This window comes from Camelus dromedarius, chromosome 11 (genome assembly GCF_036321535.1).
Source record: "Camelus dromedarius isolate mCamDro1 chromosome 11, mCamDro1.pat, whole genome shotgun sequence".
Lineage (NCBI taxonomy): Eukaryota > Metazoa > Chordata > Mammalia > Artiodactyla > Camelidae > Camelus > Camelus dromedarius.
Window position 1 is genome coordinate 32,639,659 of NC_087446.1, and position 21,848 is coordinate 32,661,506.

Here is a 21,848-nt window from a genome sequence, read left to right on the forward strand (position 1 = left end):
AGGGATTTCACTACTCTGAACCTCAGTTTTCACATCTATAAAATGGGGATAAATTATACGTACTGTTAAGAAAAAGTTCCAAAACAGGAAATCAGGCAGAAAGAAAATAAAAGTGATCTTTTAATGATGTGCTAAGAACATTTTCTAAAAAGTTCACGTAAAGGTCATCTGACTAAGGAAATGTCAGTTTGCATAATTGATTAGGGTCCAGATATTTTCCAATTCTGGGAAATTAATAAGATGTGATTTCTGTCCCACAGAAAGGATAGTCACAAAAATTATGATTTTATTGCCTTGAGGATTAACTAATTTTGCAACTAACTTAGCAGCACTTTCTCAGCATTTCTTTTTTCCCCCATTCCCCACCCCCTAACCCCAATGACTGTAATTCTTGCTTCTCATAACTCTTTTGAACTGATTTTATCATCCTGCTCATTTCCTTAATAATGAGCTAAACAAAATTTGACACATTCTCACTATATGTTTATATAATAATTATGTTTTTAACATTTGGAAAATTGAGCTTTGACATAACATACCCTACAACCCTACCTTGAAGGGTTTTTGTCAGAATTGAATGAGAACACATGTGGGAACCCCTCTAGCACTGTGGTTGGCACGTAATATGCTTTTCTTTTTTCTCTTTCCTGGGTTAAAAATGTTTACACGTTGTTCTTGCCCTCAAGGAAGAAAAACTCTTGCTAGAAAAACACCATGAGCACCTAAAAGGAAATTGGAGAATGCATATGATCTGAGCTGTGAAGCACGGAGAGATGAGGGGCTGCAGGAAGATGTTGGAGTATAGTGCTTCACGGGCTTGGACCTGTTGAGGCTGATTCCTAAGACACAGGAACCTGCATTTTACAGAAATATCTCTGGTGACATGGATTATAACAGTTTAGGAGCAAAGATAACTTAGAAGGAATGGAGAGGGAAAGGCGACTCCAAACAAGCATTTCTAAAGTGACAATACTTGGTGAGAGACAGGTTATTAGGGTTGAAAGATGGTGAATCCTGTAGTTCAACAGACTCAGGCTGTTGGAATAGGGAGGATGAGTAACAGGTATGAATCTTGGTTCAGAATTTCCAGTGTGCAAGAAACTTGTGTTTATTTCTCTGTAACTGAACTTAATTTCTGTGCAGAGCTATCTGTCTGCCAGAAGACAGAAGCATAATCCCTGACAAGAGATTCCCCAAGGTTGTCTTGGGCTACCCATAAAACTACAACCTTCACAACCAGACACAGCGACCCTGGTTGTGTGTCTGTTCTGGGTGCACTGACTGAGGTCCTAGGAGCTGTGGTAAACATTAATTGGAGGAGAGGGCTGGACTTTTGACTGGTGCCATTGTCTGCCTGGGCAGGCATTAGCTAAGCCATTCAGACTAGAAAAGTAGTTTCCATTTCCATTTCCTTAGCCACTAGGGGTCCAAAAACATAGTCGCAGAGGTTGACGGGCTATTTTCATTATTTCCAAAGGTTTCCTTGAGCACGTGTCCATCTCCCATTCTTTCTGCAGACTAAACCCAATTTCTCCTGATAATCCAGACTCTATCCTAAAGTTCTTAACTCAGATCTTCCAATAAACACTCAGGGAGTTGAGTCTGGTTTTCCTTTGAAATGTAGATGTATCTTCCAACAGTCCTTTGAGGGCTCAGAGATTTAGGATCAGCATCTCAGAGTGCCTTTGTTTTTCTCTTTGCAGTTTATAAGTGAAGGCTCCACCTAGGGCTGGTGAAAAGGCTTAGGTGGGGGTAGAGTGTGCTTTGGAGAGTGTAGAGCTTTTCTTTTTTTTTTTTTTTTTTTCCTACTTTCCTTGTCCTTCAATGTAAAAGATTTTAAAAAAATAGAAGTAGTGGAATAGAATGCAGAAAGAAAAGTCGGCTGGTTTTCCCTGGGGCCAGAGAGGTGCTTGGGAGAACAGGTTCTGTAACCCTTTGGATAATAAAGGGGATCCTGGCACTCAAGTTTCAGTTTTCCCCCTGTCACTCCTTCCCTATCCCCTGTCTCCACAAGTATCTACCTTTGGCACAAATTCTTACTTCAGAGGTCCTGTTCCCACTTCCTTTCTAGCCCCTATCCTGTTGGGAAAGGGGGCTTATTCATTCATTCAGTGTACATTAATATGCACTGAGCACAGACACTGTGTAGACCCTGGGTAGGCTTTGAGAGTTCCTCATAGCTAGAGTGGATGAGACAGTTGGAAGAATCCTTGCTCCCTGCACCCACCCTTTGATGGGCGAGCCTTGAGTCCATTTTGAAAGAGGGATCTCTAACCCCATCTTAAGTAAAGAGAAATGTTTCAGGCCTCCTGTGTCAGAATCCTGGATGTATTTTTCCATGGGAACTTTGAATCTTTGTAGATGCTGTAACTTCCCCCTGAAAGGCCCTTTCCTTTCTCTATCAGTGTTTCCTTAGGAACATCCCTGAGACCTTCCTGTTGATGCAGGAAAACAGATGTGGGGCGTGAGAAGGTCTGTGTCCCAGGCTTCGGTTGAGCCCCTGGGATGTGCCCTGCCAAGTATGGGTCCTTGGCTTCGCGCAGGAAAGAATTCAAGAGTGAGCCACAGTTGAGTGAAGGTAGATTTACTCAGAGACATACATTGAAAGGCAAGAGAAAAGCCATGAGGTGTGGGGGTTGGGTGCTCAGATTAAAAGTAGGTACACACTCCATAGATAGAGTGTGGAGAGAGAGGGGGCGAATGTGAGAGGCCATGTTGCCCATTTTTATGGGCTTTGGTAGCTTCAAATGCAAATAAGTGGAAGGACCAGCCTGACTAGCCTGGGGAAGGGGCTGGGATTTCCAGGAAGTTGGCCATTTCCCACTCTTTGACCTTTTGTGACTAGCCTTGGGACTGCCAAGGCGCCTGGGGGCGTGTTATTTACCATGTTAATATATTACAGTGGGCCTATAATGAAGCTCAAGTTCTACTAGAAGTTTAATCTCCCACCATCTTGAGCCTCAAGGCCTACCGGGGGTTGAATCTTCCACCACTTCGATGTTAATTGTTGTAGCAGTCCTTGAAGGGCTGTGCCCTGCCCCCTTCCTGTCTCACTGTGAAGCCTTCTCTGCAGTGCATCAGGGTATCCCTTTCCCTATCCCCAGACGGAGAGAGGCCATCTATATTGATTTTATAGTGTTTTCACATCCCGGGGACACTTCTGCTCAAGGATTTAGCTTTCTTATTGCAAATATTAGTTGAATTCAAAATATGTTTATTGAGCCTCTATGGAGAGATAGTGTGGATTAGTAGTTAAGAGCATGCTGGCTTTGCGTCAGATTCCCTGGGTTTGGGTTCTGTTTTTGCCACTTATTAGCTGTGTGATCTCAAGTGAGTTGCTTAACCTGTCTCAGTTTCCTCCTCTGTAAAACGAGGGATAATAATAGAATTAATTCAGAGGATTGCTGTGTATTAAATGGCATAATATTTGTGAAGTTCTTCAGTGTTATGTATTTAACAAATGTTATCTCTTACCTTGTGCCAAATATTTTCTATTTTGAAATTGTGTGCTTTTTGAAAGCAAATCTATTTCTTATTCATGTTTGCATCACCAGTTCCTAACATATATATTGAATAAATGAATAAATGAATCGGTGACAAACATTCACACACCATTAATCCCCCAGTCTACCTAAAACAATCATTTTATGGTTTCTACATTCATTCTGTGATCACTGACTCTCAAATGAGATGACTGATTTATACTATTTTTCACAGAAATGCTTTTCTTCCAGATTGTTTAGTGTTAAAGCTCATCAGTTAGTAGCTTCTTATGAATGCATCAGTAATATTGTCATCATCATTGTCATCATTATCAACGTTATTGAGAACTTACTGTATGCTGGGCATGATACCAAGCCATTTATGAAAATGATCTCATTCAATCCCACAGCCGTCCCAGGAAGCACTTTCACTTTATCAGTCCTACTTTACAAGACAAGACAATGATCCTGACTGCCTCACTCAACCTCTGAAGGTAGATACATTGCTTGACCAAGGGAGTAAAATTGTTGGCATTAAGCCACCAGCAACTATAGGAAAGATCGTGAGGAGGGAAAAAGCAGAGAAAAGTGATTGCATTCCCTACAGACTGTTCTCGAAGTGCCTTGAGCTCTTCATGGAGACAAATGTTAGAAAGTATCCCATAGCCAGCGGGTGAGTGGTTTAGGATTCACAGAGACATTTGGGTTCAAGTCCTGACTCTGCTCTTCTCTAACTGTGTGACTTTGGGCCAAGTCATTTAACCTTTCTTTGAGCCTTATTTCTTCATCTGTAGAATGTGATTGACATTAACCTGCCTTCAGGGATATATTGAGACTACATTTAAATGAAAATATGGTGAAGGACTGTATGCAAGCTTCTATTGTTTTGTTACCTATCTTAGCCAGGAAGAATCACTAGGTTTGTGGAGGCCAGGAGGAAATGAGCTTGGGAACTGGCAACTCTCCCTTTCTAGACTATTAAAGATTAACTATCAGTAGGAATCTCAATGTGGGGAGGACCTTTGACTATGTTCATTGCCAACCAAGCGGACACCTGTAGCAGCCAGCCCAAAGGAATATTTGAGGCACTGTGTCCTCCTAAGGGCCTTTGACTTCTTGGAGGCCCCTCTTTCCCCCAATGCCATATAGTTTATATTTAATTTTTAAAGTAGAGTGCTCTCACTGAGTCCATGAGAAAAAAGAACACCGAACTAAAGCCAAGAGATCTGGGTTTTTATCCTAGCCAGTCGGTCATTACCTGGGTGACCTTAGACAAATCATTTAACTGCTCTAGTCCTCTATTTCCTAATCCAAACATGGGATCATAATCCTCTTACCGAAGCTTGGTGGTTGCTGTGGGGGATAAGATGAGGTGATGCACATGCTAGCATTTTGAAACAAAAACATGCCATATAAATTAATGTAAGGTTGGAGATATTCCTTGTTGTTAAACCAAGATTAAAATCATGTATTCACTTATTCCTCTGACAAATCTTCATAGTCTGCAATATGGAAAACATTATCCTGGACATTTGGAAGGTACAATGACAATTGCAGTCTCCTGGGTGACAAGTGAAGAGAGGGGGAGATGGGTACATAAAAACTACAAGTTTAAGTATATGGCAGAATGTCTAGTGAAGGTATAAGTTACAAAGTATAGGAGAGAAAGAGAAATCAGGAGAGGTTCAGGTAGCTTTGGAATTGAATCTGAAGGATGAGTGTATGATTTCTACACTTGGAGGTGAGAGGATCAGAGCAGAAAGAAATTGAAATTCCATGGAATTCCATGGCCGGACCACAGATACAGCAGAAGTGATTTCCCTTGCCTGAAATCACTGAGGATACAACCAGCAGTAGAAGAAGGGGAGGATGGTTAGGAACTTTATGATCTGGATAATTTCTTTTTCTAGTCCAGAGATTTTGAAAAGTGTTTTTGAAATATGCTTAGTCTTTCTGCTCCTTAACAGTGGACAGATGCATGCTATTGTAGGACTAATCAGCCATACCTTTTTGGCTTTGGGATCCTTATGTGCCATACATAGGCCATGCGTGATGCCTTAAAGGAATCTTTGTGAGCAATTTTATCCCCTGGAAACGGTAGCAGTTCTTATTAAATGTCAGAATGTATTAAAATAAGTATTAAAATAAGTGGAGTCAAGAGAGATGATCTTGAAAGGAAAGATTTTGTTATGTGGGAAAAAGTGCAAGAAATACATCTAAAGGATGGATTCCTTAATATACCAGGAAGGGTTTATTAGCTCACTTCCTTCCCTTCTGTTGCCTTAATAAGATGAGAAGATAATAGGGGATGAGCAGGAAAGGTAAATGTATCAGATTGGCTGGTTGTAACAAGAGGGAGATAATAAGCAGTGCCAGGAATCTTGGTGGGCACAGTCACTTAGAAGGTGCAACCATGACTTGGATGCAGATAATTATTGCCACTCAGGAATGTAGGCTTAGTTACCAGACGTGGGAAAGTACATGCAGAAATGGCTGCAATTGTTCTTGCCTCCCAATATCCACTCCCCTTTGTGAAAGGCCTTTGTACCTCCTCCCATCAAGAGATGAAATCTATTTCTCCATGCTTAAAACCTAGATTGGCTTTATAAATTACTTTGCAAGTAGAATGCTGTGAAAGTGATAAGGTGCTAGTTCTTGTGTGCTTCCTCTTACCCTCTTGAAGCTCTGCCCAGCCACCATATGAACAAGCCTTGGCTAGCCTACTGGAGAATGAAAGACCATGTGGACCAGAGTTGAGTCAGCACAGTTGTCCTCGTCTAGAGATGTGACAATGTCCAGCCAAGACCAGCAAATCCTGCAGGTGACTGATGATGCAGAAGGGAGCCCAGCCAAGACTAGAGAACCACCCAGCTGAGCTCAGCCTAATCTGCAGAATTCTGAGCTACATAAATTATACCAGCCAAACAAAACATGTCTGCAGACTGAATCCAGCTCTTAGGCTACCAGTTTGTATCTATGGTTAGCCCTTGAATATTTTCCGTAAACTGTCTGGAGATCTGGCTAGAATCTAGTTAGACTAACAGTTTGTCATTTTCTCTTTCCCTCAGGAAATTGTCACTTTATAGCTATTCTAGGGTCACCCTTCTTGTTTCCCCTCTCTTATTGCAACCTGGCTTTCCCTCTTTGTTTCCTAGTCTGAGACAGTCTCTAGTTACTGCACCCCTACTTCTTACTCTAATGCAGGACTTGTCTTCCACATCTGGCCCTCTGCTGTTCATCTCCCTATCCAGCTCTGAGGCTGAGCATTGGGAGAGCATAGATATCACCACTTGATAAATAACAGCTGGAATGAAAAGATACATGAATATGTAAGATTATCATCATTGGAATGCTTCTCTCAATAAACTCAAGAATCTTTTTTTGCGGGGTGAGAGGGCACCAGTAAAATATACATCAGTTACGAAGTTGTTCATGATAACCACTTTAGATAAAATGGCTATTGTCATTCAGACAAGTCAGACATTTCATACTTTATCTCCCTGCTTCCTCTCTTCCTTCTGCTATCTTCCCAGATCTCTTGGCTATCAAGCCCTTATTAAGTGTGTGAGTTGTATGTATTTGTGTTCCTTTTCCTACTTTAGTACTATATCCATTTTTATGTATTCTACTAAGAAATCCTTTCTCCACACATTCTTTGTTTTGTTTGGTTTTGCAAAAAATATTCCAACACCTGTGATAGAAGAGTTTGTATATAAAGGTGGTATGTGCGGCAGCACGTGCACAGTAAAATAAAGCCCTAGCTCTAGTTGGCCCCTTATTAGCTTTCTGGACAGTGTTTCTGCGGAGAATTACATTTTATATTGAATTTGAGAGTGAGGGCGCTTGTGTTCCAAAGCTCATGTCACTCTTCAAGTGACATCTCCTGTAGATTTGTAGGAGAAACCATTCACAATTTGAGTTTTGTTTTAAAGGCACATTCCCTTAATGTGGGATTATTACCTCTTCTTTGATGGCTGGTTAAAATAATATTCAGATAGTAGTCGAAGAAATATTATGATTGTGTTAGCTGATTAGTTACATATTTAGACATGACTGAGATGAGAAATTATATGACAACAATCCTGATTCTCATTAATTTGGCAAACCTGTTTCCAGGATCCATCTGAAGGGACATGATGACAGCAGGTGACTACTCACTCTGTGTTACTCACTCTCCATTACTCATGTTTTGATCTTTATTAACAAAGAGTTGGTTCCACATGTTCATGCTGAAATGATTGGCTTATTCACCACCCCCAGCCCTAAACCTCGAGCCTTTGTATTTGAGTTTTGTTCTTTTAAAATAAAGCTTTTCATTTCAGTCTGTGAGACCGAAGATAGGATTGCTTGCAGTATGCGAGGCTCCCCCCCAGGGCTCTCCAAAGACGCTCTCTGTTGTCAGTGTTTAACTCACTCTTCCTGAGCTAAGAAGCTCCTCTCCTCTCACAATAGAGGAAAAGCACTATGTTCTTGGACTAGGTCAGAAAGGGGAGATCTTAAACGGTAGACTCTCGAAAAGCTCAGATGAGCGCTTGCAATGCGATTTTAAAGAGAGCAACCCTCTTCTTTTAAGTTAGGTCTTAGAGGAAAAAAATGTACTGCACTGCATACAGATATGGTGGAGAAGGGCCACAGAAGCAGGTGAACATAGGAGGCTTGAGGGCTGTGAAATGGGGAGTCAATCACTGTGCTGTTTAGGGTGAGGGGAGATGATAGCCATGGGTGGAACACAGGTTCTCATATATTATGTTCCAAACCTCTCCTACTAGCGGGACCAGCCCTGTTTCCAACAGTTCTGGGGAAATGGGAGAGTTATTTGGGCTGTGTGCTTTATTGACTAGAGACCAAATGGGGCCACAGATGTCATAATTTCCCTATTATCACTTTGTCGAGCACTTCCTGGCCTCCCTTCATTATCTTGCTCCCCATTAGCAGTTTATAAGTAGCTTCTTTTTAGGATCCGAATGCTGTCGAGTCCCTTTGGCAGTGCTTCTGCTTGTGGGGACCCAGTGGGGGGACGTGCAGGAGCACAGCCCCTGTGTTTCCAAAGTGGTTCACGTGGAAGGCTCTGCTCACCTCTCCCTCCCCAGCATGAGGGCCATTTCCTCCCCATAATAGAAAGACAACATCTCAGTCCCTTTTTTTTCCAGGCCAGAAGAGAAAGGCATAAACACTGGAAAGTTAGAAAGCACAGACAAGGGCTGTTTGTCCTGACAGGAAAGGTTATTACAGATCACATGCTGCCCTTCAGGGGACAGATGCTACCCAGGATGGCTTCCCACCAGGTGTGTGTGCATCCCAGGGCCAGGTGACCTAGCTGAGCTGGTCAGGCCATTGATTTTGCATTCATACTCTGAGCCGGGTTTTTATTTTAAGGTGTCTCTTCTCTGAGACTTATTCAGAGCTTAGAAGGTTATTCTTTCATGGAGAGGCCGTATCTGGCACGTAAAGCAGACAATTCAAAATAGGCATTTCTGACAGAATATTTGATAACCGTGGTACATAACTGTGCTCGTTACACCATATAGGTCTGGGTTCTTTGGGCATGAATGAGAGTGATTTTAGTGTTCTGTCCTCTTCTCATTGCTGGTAATGCAGGTTGTATGTATCTGTATGCAGGTTTTTGCTCCCTTAGCAAAGAGATCCCATGGAACGCAGGGCCTAAAACAGTGCCTGGCTCACAGTCAAACCTCAGAATAAATTATTGTTGAATAGATAAGTGAATGAAGCTGAGTCCACCCTGCACCAGCTGGATAAGCCCCAATTCCTTAGTCTTTGGGAGCATGGATCACCATAGCAACTCTAGATGGCTGCCCTGAAGGGTTAAATGAGACTACATGTATGAAACTCCCTAAGGATGCCTACTTGTACTAGTTAGTCATTTAAAGTTGCTTTTGTTTTTTTCCTTAGTCCTCCTCTTCCTTCCTCCTGTGTTTGTTATAAGCTGCTAAGGGAATAATGGGTGCAAATGTTCCAAAACATCTACACAAATACACCATAGTTTTATCATTGTCTGGTGGGTCCTGGCGGACAAATGTAGAAACGCAGTGGCTACACGTATGGCCTATTTGAAAGACTTTCCATTCTCCCACAGGCAAATGAGCAGGGAAACACAGTGGAGTCTGCCTAATGGTGTTTTTGCTGGAGCCGTGGGGAAAAGAGATGGAAAACTCAACACGTACAATGTTCAAGAGTTTAACCAGAGAGTCTTAGACGCCTGGGCCACCTGTGTTGCTAGTGATATTGTCTCTTCAAAATTATCCTGAAGCATCCAGGACTGGGGGTGTGACCTGTATCCTCTCTAGACATCCATGCTCTGCTAGAGAGGAACCAGCAAGCACGTGCAGAACAAGCAAGCTTGAAAAGAGTTGCCTTTTTTCAAAAGCTCTTGGAAGAAGAATAACTATTCATTTTAGCCTCTTTTCCACTAGCCTGTTTATAGAGTATGTAGGGTGAGGAAGTATTTGTCTGCATGTGTTTGTATGGGTTTGTGGAGAATAAAAAGAGAAAGCTTCATTCCAGGGAGGAAAAAAAAGGAAAATCCCAACTAGAGACTAGAGAGTGTGGGGCAGGAAGGAAGGGGAACTGGAAAACTAGCTGATTGTGTGCATGGAGACTGTGAAAAATGAAAACAATCTAGCTTATATGAAAGGAGCCAAGATGGGGACTCATGGAAAGAGAGAGTGATGGTGGACACATGAACAGCAGGAGAGGAGAGAGAAGGCACAGTGGCTGCACACAGCGGGGGACGTCAGCAGCCTCCTGGGGGAGAGGGACCTGGTGTCAGTAACAGAGACCTGGCTCTGCAGGGGGAGGGGGCAAGTGTGAGACAGACAGCAGATGCACACAGCAGGGGGCGGGGAGGCATCACAGAACAGGGGAAGCAAAGAAGTCAGGGATGGAAAAGACCTGTTAGGTCATTCCTTGCTCCCCACGGTTGCCAGTGCTTCTTGTGTTCTTTAGTCCAGTGTATATTTTTAAATGTCTTGTGGATTGCTACACCCACTCCTTCCTCTCCAACGCTTTGCCAGAGGATAAGGTTTCTTTCCACAAGCTCTGGTTTCTGAATATACCTACAGGATACATAAAGAAAGACCAGGAGAAAGATAAAGTGAGACAGGTCCCGAATACAGAGGCACACACCTGTTTGGTACTCATTAGGCGAGCATAGCGTGTGAGGAGGTCTAGGCTGCTGCCTCTCCCACGGGGCGTCTCCCACAGGGTCTCTCCCACGGGGCCCCATCTACAAAGATAATGATCCACGGATTTCCAAAATGTTATTTAGAGAGTTGTTTGGGTCTTGATTTTGGGAGGAAGAGGAGAACGAATCGGGAAGGGCCAAGAGGAGAAGACGGTGGCTGAGATGGAAAGACAGGGGAGGTGGCACAGAAATGGAGGAAGCCTTCTTTCTTCTGGAAGTAAGACAGCAGAGGGGACAAAGGGAGGAGTCAGGGAGGGAAAGGGGCATGAGAGAATATAAAATCTCATTCTGTAGTTTGCTTTGAAAATTTAAAGATTGTGATCCATTGTCAGAGACAGAGTACAACTAGTACAGTGGTTCTCACCTGGGAGATTTTGCTCACCAGGAGATATTTGGCACTATCTGGAGACATATGTGGTTGTCCCACCTGGGTGTTGGAGGTGTATATGAGCATCTGTTGGAGGCCAGGAATGCTGCTGGCTTACAGTGTGCAGGACAATCCCTTACAACAAAGAATCATCAGGCCCAGAACATCAGCAGTGCTGAGGTTTAATGAGTACATATGTGCACGTGCATGCTTACATACGTGACCTGAAGGCTGCAGAGATAAGACTCATCCATCCTTATTGTGTAATACACTCAAATATTTAGTATTCTGGCTTATTCTATTATGTCACTAGCCAGTGTTGATCACAAGCCACTAAACTGATTTCTTGACCCACTTTTTGAAAATCCTGTGGAAATGATAGAAGCAGTACCGAATTCTCTGCTCCTTGAAAAGTGCCGTGCATGGAGGTAGATACTCAGTAAATTCCTAAGGGATCTGGCCCCTGCCTGCCTTTTTTATCTCTTCCAATTCCACACTCTCCTCCCTCAGTCTGATCCAGGCACACACGCTGCCTTCCTCCTGTTCCTTCCTGCCTCTGGCTTTGGCTCTCTATCTGGGATGTGCCTCTCCTGGCCGTGGGCATGGCTGGCTCCCTCTCAATACTTAGGTCTTACCTGTACATTTTCTATCTCTCCCCACCAGAATGCAGCTTCTAGAGGATGAGAATCCTGTCTGTCTTGTTTACGATCTTGTCTTATAGTATGTTTAGCACTGTGCCTGGAAAAAGTAGTCACTCAACAAATAACTTCTGGAGTTTCTGAGTGAATGAGGACTGAATACATTCAGAATTAGACAGGGTAGAATGAAACTCTGCCATGCAGTATTTTGGGGGAGGCTTTTGAGATCAGAATATTTCTGCTTAAATAGAATATGACTAAAGTGGATCCAAGGGGTGTGGTTAAGATCTCTCACCTTTGTCTTTCCCCAATCACCTGTCTGTAAAGTACATACTTTGTTCCAGCACTGCTCTTTTAAAGGAAATGCTAGCCCTTTCTATTCTAGAAGCACTGGAGGGGGACTGGCATTTGCAGTGGTTTTCATTCTACCTAATGTAGTTGCGACGTGAGCATAATGTGGATTCATCTTACTCTTTTTCAATCAGTAAGATGGGAAATCCTTTCCTCCTCTGAGTGGATTTACGTAAGACTTATTTCAGACATTCAACATAGCTGGTGCCGCTTTTTGAGTGGACACTGGCAAATGATCCCTCAATAACGTGAGGAGAGTGTTGTTACAAGTCTTTATTTTTCACTCTACTTTTATCCTTGGGTTATTGAGTTTAAAGTAGAGACAGGTCCACGCAGAGGATATGGACAGGTTTCCTCATTTTACAGAGGAGGCGACTGAGAAAGGGCCAGGCACGCTAATTGTGATAGGTTTCACAACCACCAAATAAGTGAAGTTTGGTTGTTATGTGTACTTTTAAAATGAGAGTACGGGGGACACTAAGTGTTTGTGATACTCAAGCCAGTCAGCTAATACATGGCACAAGGAGGATTCAACCTGAGATATTTTTCTTACTCAAAGGCAAGATCCAGAGATGCAGGCTGGGGAGACATCAACATTTATGTAGTGCCAGAAGCCGTGGGAGTGGAGGAGTCCATCGGGTAAATTTGTAGCATGAGGAGAAAAGGGGGCCTGGGGAGGAATCTAGTAAACATTAGCATTTAAGATTTAGGCAGAGGAAGATAAGCCTGAGAAAGGGTAACTGAGAAGAAACAGAGACAGGCTAGGGAGGGGAGGAGAGCCTGGTGTCACAGAAACCCAAGGAAGAGAGTTTGGAAAGAACAGGAGTGATCCAGAGGGCCTAATACTGCAAGACATAGGATCAAAAGTGGGCAGTGTCCTAAGGATTTGGCAGCATGGTAGTAGGGAGATGTTTAATGACCTTGTAGGGAGTTACTCAAGTAGCCAGATGTCAGTGAGTTAATAAGAGAATGCGGGGGAGAAACGAAACAGTGAACACAGTTTGATGTTTGGCTAAAGAGGAAAAGGGGGACATAACTAGAGATCAGCATAGCTTGTGTTTGTTTGTTGGCTTGTTTTTGAGATAAGAGAGAATGACTTAAGTTTAAGTGCTACCAGAAAGGCTCCAGTAAAGAAGTGAAAGACACAACAAGGAGAAGAGCATCAAGAGCTCAGGCCCTTGAGCTTAGGAAGGGCTGGGTTTGCATTCCCAGAATTAACAGGAATTGAGAGTGAGATCTGGTACAAGAAATTGAGATTTTAAGCCTGATATTAAATATCAACCATTCATTTCCCATAAATTCAAATAATTCACATACGGATAAATCTCTCCTCTTCTAGAGAGATCACCTCTCCATCTTTTAAAAATTTTATAGCATTTATAACTTGTATTTACTAATCTTTGTTTCCTTATTTTTGTCTCTGTTCTTCAGTGGAGTGTAGGATCCAGGGACAGGGCTCATGCCAGAGAAATGGCCTGAATATATAGGAAATTTTTCTCTTGAAACAATCCTATTTGGAAGCTAGAGTGATGCTAAGACATATCTCACATAAGAAAGTTTTAAATTCGTGTTGCAAAGTGAGAAAAAATAGGGAAGCTATTTTAAAAAATTATGTGTGTGTGGACTTGGATTGCATTGAACAAGTAATAAACCTAAGGGCATATAAACAACAAAAAATAATTCTCTCTTGAGCATTGCAGCACTCTTGAAGTAAACTCACAATACAGCTTTCCTCTTGACCTTTGCCTCTCAGCTTGATAATTTTCAAATTAGAAACCGTTAATACTAATTTGAAAGAGGTACAAGGTCAGGATGGGATTCTTCAAATGGAAATGTATATTCTTCTCTCTCTCCTCTCTTGGTTCTCTCGTCTGACTCTCACTCACCCACCTCCACTCACAGAATGAACTTGGGACTACCTGGAAGAAAATTGCAGCCCACACCACCTCTAGCCCTCTTTGTTGGTGTGATTCAGACCCCTGAAAACTTCCCTTCAGCTCCTGGGGCAGGTCCAGGAAACCAGATCTTTCCCTGGACAGGAACTTTTTGTTTTACAGATCACGAACTGATCCTTGAAACCAAATAAGATGAAAATGCTGCATCTTTTCCAAACTGACAGAGAGATGGGTACCTTGGGACTGTGAAGGGAGCGTAGTGAAGGGGAGGGCAGTGGGCACCATGCAGATAGCAGGGCACAAGGTTTCAGTTTATAATTAGATGACAGTAGCATAGAGTGGAATGCTCAAGGCATTGAAGGGAGCCGAGGCTGGATTTAAATTCCATTCTGCCACTTAGAGGTTGATGACCTTGGCCTGTACTATAATTTCTCTGAGCATTGGCTTCCTCATTTGGAGCATGGAAGTAATGATGCTTTCATAGAGCTGTGAGAACTAAATGGATCATCCATGAACATTACGTAGACAGTACCTCAGCAGACACTGGGATTCTCCATATTCTCAGTGGATTTTGAGGTTTATAAGCTGTTTGCTTAGTTCTAGACCCCTTGCTCATATTGCATTTGTCCTGCAAGTAAGTGAGAGGCCTCTGTGTGGCTGGGTCTCGCCCATGCTATGGCCCAGGCTTCTAAGCTATGACATTTGTGTCCTTTATCTTTTTTTTTTTTTTTTTTGTGCTCAACTGTAAGCACTTAAGTTTGTATGTTCCTTTGGTTCTTCAAGAACAGTATTTGTCCAACAGCAACTTTGTAAGCCCCTTCTAGGGGCTGAGTCAGGGATTGAAATCGCAGTCTCAATCCTCATGGAGCTTTCAGTCTCTTGAGAGTAATATCAAAACTAAATATAAATTACAAATGATGGTAGGACCTGTGAAAGTAAAGCACAGGGCATGATGATAGGGGGTAACAGGGGTCCCAGAAGGGTCTGCAAAGTCAAGAAAGATTCGCTCCTTGAGGAAGAGACATTTGACTGGAGAACAGAAGGAAGACTAGGAAGTTGCTCCATGCAGGTAGCTGCGTGGTGGAGCCAAGGGGAAAGAAAGCATCCCAGGCAGAGGGAACAAGTTGAATAATTGTTCAAGGGCAACAGAAAGCACGATGCTCCTTTTCAAAGAAGTGCAGTCATTTGAGTAAAAGATGGGGAGAAAAAAAGGCAAACAGTTGATCAAGAGAGGGCGACAGAGGTCAGACCACGCTGAGCTTTACTAGCCGTCACCACTTGTGGACCTTGTAAGAAGTATGATGGGAGACTGTCAGCAAGGTTTAAGCTGCATGTGGGGCTGGGAGAGGGGAAACACGGTCAGATTCTTCATGTAGCTTTGTGGAGAACCACTGAAGGGAACCAAGAGTGGAAGGGGAAGAAGAGAGACACCGTAACTGCCCCTGTGAGAGAGGCTGGAGTTTGGATGAGGGAGGTGACAGGGCTATGGAGAAAGAGGACTGACTTCAGATCTGTTTTTGGAAGTGGGACCAACAGGCTGGGACACGTCAGAGAGAGGATGCTGTCAGGGATGACTCTCCTGGTTCTGGCTCCACTGAGTTCAAGTGACCTAGATAGTCCCTTGATCTCTGTTTCTTCCAATAAGTTCTCTCTCAAGCTTCAGGAACATACACATTTTAAAAAAGAGTGATTAAAACAAGCAAGCCATAAGTCCTGTTATTCTGATTATTTGTGATCTTCAATTGTTTCATTGTTGTATGACCTTAGGCAAGTTGTGTAGTCACCCCCAGTTTTGATATCTTTATCTGTGAAGATAGAAATTCCATGGATGTTAATTTCAGAGTTCTACTGAGGATGACTTAAGAGAATATAGTCAAGTTGCGTTTTATGAGATTAAATTCTGAAGTCAGTACTTAGAATCCCCTATGAAGTGTTCTTGTATTTAATCAAGCATATAGGTCCCATCTTCTGGTTACAAGAAAGTCAAGGGACAACAGAACAAATTAATTAGTGTTAAGAAACAATCAGATAAATTAAGCATGTGGGCTCTCCTGTAAGATATTGAGCCTGGTCTCTTAAACAGTTGATATCATGGGAGAAAAAAAAAATAAAGAAACATATCAATTAAATGTGTGTATGAAACCTGATTAGATCATTATTTGAAAAAACCAGCTCTGAAAATTATGCTAGGGACAACTGGGGACATCTGAATATGGATCATGTGAATTATATTAGGGAGTCACTGTTCCTTTTGTCAGGTATGATAATGGTATCATGGTTATATTGGGAGCATGTCCTTGCTTCAGGAGCTGTATTTTGAAAGGGTAAGTAACTAACTTTTCACAGTTATATAAAAATAAAAGTAAGGGTGTAGAGATGAATAGAGAGCATGCAAGATGAAGCAGATAAGGTAAAATGTGAACACTTACTATATAAACTGGATAAATGGATTTTCATTGTGCTATCCTTTCAACATTTTTATGTACTTGGAAATTACAGGTTGAAAAGTCAGGACAAAAGGCAAAAATTGAGTATGATCAGCATTGCCAGATGAGAAAGTTGGTTTCTGTTTAGGCTCCACATTGTATGAAAACACAGGTACCTGAAAACACAAGACTCATCCTCAGTCTAGGAAGATGCTGACATTATACAAGTGAGGCCCTTGGGGATCTGAGAACCAAGGACCAGCAGATCTGGTCCTACATGACAGTCACGGGTAGGCTGATGTTCATACATGAGAATGGAGGGCGGGAGTTACTTGTATGATACCAATTACTAATTTCTCCCTTGTAATTTGTTTCGCCTGTCTGGTTGACTCTACTATGAATTCAATACATGACTCTGCTATGAATTCAAACTACAGTGTGATTTATTTTTGGCAACTGCTCACCACTTTGTATCTATAATGTGATAAACACTATTTTAATATTGTAACACTTCATTATTTCAGACCAAGGAGTCCCTGTCTTTGCATTCTGTTCCCACAGACCTTACCCTCTGCCAGGAGCATCTACCTCCCACTATTTGTCTTCTTTTCCTTGGAAAACAAATGCTTTAATTTTGGAGGAAGGTAGAATCTTAACCACATGGCTGGTTTCTAGGTCAAGTCGTTATGAGCTAATACCTATGAGTTTCCTGAGGCAGGGGTGGATCTTGGAGGAAGCTGAAGTTTTGAGAGGCTCTCTTTAAGAAAAAGAATTCAAAATTACAAATAGAAAAATTTATATGAAAGTGAATACTTATTAAGAAAGAAAAAAGAAACCACAACAAATTAAAATTTTAGAAAATCTGCAAAGTTCATAGACATCATAATCTCCATAAAGTTAATAACAACTTAAAAAAATCTAACTTCCTGCCACATACCTGTAACACTTTCCCGGACACACTTTTTGCCTGCATTCTCTAGCTCTTAATCTGACAACAATTTTGCAAAATCATTTTCAATGGACAAAATGAAAAGATAATCCCATCTTCCCTCCAGCATTCATTATTGAAAGGTATGAACAGTTTCTTTCATCTTAAAAGTTTGTTATTGGTAATGTCAGTTACATTACTGGAATTATTTTGATTTTGGGAAAGCTTCCTAAGTTTCTTTCAGAGATAGGCTGTAAGACTTCAGGTCATTTCAAGTTTTTCATGTGCAGTGACTAATCACAAATTCCCTTAGAATTGACAACATTCATTAACCAGTTTTTCATCAATGTCATGATGAGTTTTTTGTCAGCACTAGCCTGGGTGAGTCAGCTCTTGGGCGACAGGAATATTTTTGCAAGCCATTCCTATATTAGGATAGCTAGCAATAACTTAAATATACACAGAAATGACAGTAGGCCACATAAATACGTTCTACTAAACCAAAATTAAGCATATCCTCAACTAAACTTCCCCTTTGCTGCAAAAGTGTCCCTAACACTGTGACACCACCAGGCACAAGTTAGAGGGAAAGAGACAGCAGTGGTGAAACTATATGATTTTTGCTGATTATATAAAAATATATGATGATGTCAACATACTGTTACTAACGGGGTTTGTGGAGTTGAAGTTCCAGAAATTTGACTCATTAGTTTTCTGGTAAATTCTGCTGTGCTTGAGGTAAACTTTTTCTCCATTGCACATAAACTTACAGCATCTTATAAAGTGTCCTGCTTACAGTGGGCTCCTAGTAGTTGTTAAAGTTAAGCTGATGTGGAGGGAATGATTTATGTAGTATCGTGCGTATTATTGAAGAGCCTCAGATAAAATAGGCCATAGGGAAAATATTTTTCAAATTTGCATATTCGAACTTCTCTCTCTATAACTTACATATCTGCAAAGAATCTGTGGCACTGTAGTTTTCAAGCCTGGCTGCACACTAGACTCTCCTGACACACTTTTAGAAAAATACCTATGGCTACAATATGGGAAGTGGTATTTTTTAAAAGCTCTCCAGGTGATTCTAATGGTAAGCTAGAAATTGATGTCTACCATTCTAATGGTTGAAATTCCTTTAAAACTTTTTTTCTTTTATTTTTTTACTTATATGTCAAAATATTATTCTACTTCTCCCAGGACTCTTTTGCGTGAAATATAAGGATAAGATATTCAGGAACTGTGTTAACCCATGCATGGCACAATAGGCATTATGTGAAATATATCTTTGCCAGAAAGGAACTCTTCTGGTAAAAACAGCTGTTTATGTAGGATGCAGGACCGTGGTATGCTGACAGGATGAGATATGAACCAGATGACGTGAACAGCTCCTAATTAAAAATAAAATTAATTTTCTACCAAGCATCCTCTGTTGTACTTGAAGGCAAATGCAATTTTTTTTCCTGTAATAAAAGGTGCCTTGAAGGGGTCAGCTGCAAGGATATTTCAAACAGAAAAGTGTCTGGCATGATAAATCCATTCCAGTTCATCAGACACCCACGCTTTCTCACCATGGCTCAGGTCACCTACAGAGCTGGGCCGAGCTGCCAGCTCTCTCATCTATTGAAGTGGACTGTGCATTATAAATGATTAATATCTGCTTGTTCCATCTGTCCACCTTGAATATATTGCTCTTATTTCTCCTAAAATGGCTAATTTGAGTAATAAATACAATACTTTTTATGATGATGAAAGAAAATTAGAATTTTAAGAACTTTTTCATAAGTGAGATATTTAATGCTTTCAAAAGTGATTTGGTATTGCCTAAATACAGGCTTAATCTCCATCTTTTGTTAGAGATGTTTTTTTAAATAAATTAATAAAATTCTACATGCCCGGCTTTCATAGTTATTTCACTCAAACCTTCTGTTATTTGTCAATAAAAGCATATATATGTGTGTGTGTGTATATATACACACACACACATTTAAGACCATATATTATTATGTACAGAGTCCTCTTTAATCTTGGAAAGTAATCTTGCTCTAATATAAAGAACTTATTTCATGATACTGGCCCATGAGGGCCTGATTTCTTAGGCTTAGAGCTGGGCAGCTTAGTTGCTGAAGGGTTTGGAAGTGGTTTCCGGCCCAAGAAGGATTTATAACATGGTAGAAGGAAACAACGATGTAAAGAATGTCAAACTGAAATAAATTCTATAATAAAAAAATGTAAGCATTTGAACCTGCTCTCTGCCAGAGCCAAAACATTTCTTTCTGTTTTGATTTTTCAGAACTCATAGGGCAGGGGGGTCTTAAAGCTGTAATGAGAGCATCTCCCATCAGGTCTATATTTCTTACAGCAGGAAATAGGGCTGCAGAGTACATTCTTAGCCAACCAAGAGGGAAAGGCTCGGTGACCACGCGGGCACAGGAGCACAGCCTGTTCCAGAACTTGTATGCAGATTCCTATTGGGTCAGCTGGATGCTGTTCTGTTTACTCTTACCCAAGCAGCTCTCCATGCAGCAGTTGGCATTTGGGCCATTTTGAAGAAAAAAAAAAAAAAGGGAAAGGCTTCACCATTCGAGGGAAGATAATAGTTACAAGAAAGAATTTCTGAGTTATGGCTAAACTACCTTTACCTTCCTGTTAGAATGAGAGGTGGCCTGGTCAGGGCCAGAGAAACGGTCCAGAAAAATCATCCTAAAACATAAAAACCTGATCATGTTAGACCTCTGCTTAAAACCCTACGTCTTCCTCTTATCTTTTGGAATCAAGCACATAGAATGCAAGATTATTTTAAAAATATAAGCCTTCTGCCTTCCTCTCCGAATTTATTTTTACCATTTCTTCATCAACACATTAAAATACTTGCACACACACACACACATACACCATGGTTCTTCAGTCTCCTCTGTCTTTGCACACTGTTTGCTTTTTCTGTTTAACTTGACAAACTTCTCCTCTTCCATGAAAACCTTGCTTAGGTGGTGTATTTCCATGAAATTTCCTCTGAACTCTAACTGAATTAATCACACCCTTATCAGTAAGTCTTCTGAATTTCTAAAATTTCATAAATTCTCCTGTAAGGTCTACAGTACTGTTTTTCTACCACAGAGTATAAGCTCCTTAGGGGTAGGGACCATTTTGCTTTTTGGGGTTCTCCAGTACATACCATGGACTAGCAGCACAAAGAGGCACTCAGTAATCAGTAATTGTTCTATTACACAGAAGGGGCTGAAGTATGTCATTTCCATGCACCCTCACTCGTTCTGCTCTCTCATACTCGGTGAGCCCCCAGGATCACAGATGAACACACACTTCTTACACAAGTCTATTTGCTTGCTTGTAATTCCACTTGGATACAAACATAACCATAGCAGCCTTGAAATGTCCTCCTGACCCTATTGGAACACTCCAGGAACTCTGAGCTGTCACATAAGAAGTCCACCTACCCTGAGAGTTGTGGAGGGCCCACATACAGGTGTCCTGACAGGTGTCCTCCACCCTTCCAGCCAGCCCTGCCAGAGGGTTAACATGTGAATTAATCCTTTTGGATCCTCCAGGCCACTTAATCTGCCAGTGGAATGAATACTACTGAGTGACCTCTGTTGATACCACATAGAACAGAACAGTCACCAGCTGAGCCCTGCCTAAATTCCTGGCCTGCAAATTTGTACAATAATAATGACATGGTGGTTGTTTTAAGGCACTAACTTTTGGAGTGGTTTGTTACACAGCAGTAGGTAACTTGAACACAGCCACTGCTTCCTCCACTTTTGCTTGATTGCTCAGCACCCTTATTGGCTGAATCCCATATAGACGGATTCCTGCTCTGAGTTCTTACATTATAAGATAAATTTACTTCTACAGATCCCTTTCCCCTATCCCTGTTGAGGTATATTTTCTGCTCCTTTCTCAGATAATGAACTCTCTGTCTGACTTAGTCTTTAAAATTTCCAAACTTTCTAGCTTTATCATTCCTTTCATTTTCTTCTATTCCACCACACTCCCACCTCTGTTGTGTCATTATTACAGACATCAGTAATTCCTGAATCTCCTTGCCTTTACTCTACATCCCTGGAGGACTTTAAAATAGGGTATGAAATAGGTAATCTGTTGGGTGGGGTGGTTTAAATATTCATTATCCCAGAATCAGAGGGCCTGGATTAGACAATCTCTAGTGATTCTTGAACTAAAAGATTCTACAATAGATTCAGATGCATGGAGTCAGGCACGGGCCTGAAATATGTAACCTATCAGTTTCTTGAGAGCATAATTCAATAGCAAATAAATACTGCTTGAATCATGTTTTTTGATCTATATTTGAAGAACTTTATATTTGGGGAGCATGTTTTATTTTTTGAAAAGAACTATAAATATGAGTTTCTTCCAACTATAATCAATGTTTATCACTATATTGATTTCCTTCCTGGTATTTTGTAGTCCATGAACATTTCCAAACTTTATCTGTAATTTTCCACTTCTAGTGTATTGAATTGTTGCTCAAAAGTATTTTTTATCTACCTTGTGTGTAACAGAAAAAGAAAGAGAGAAATCTTCGCT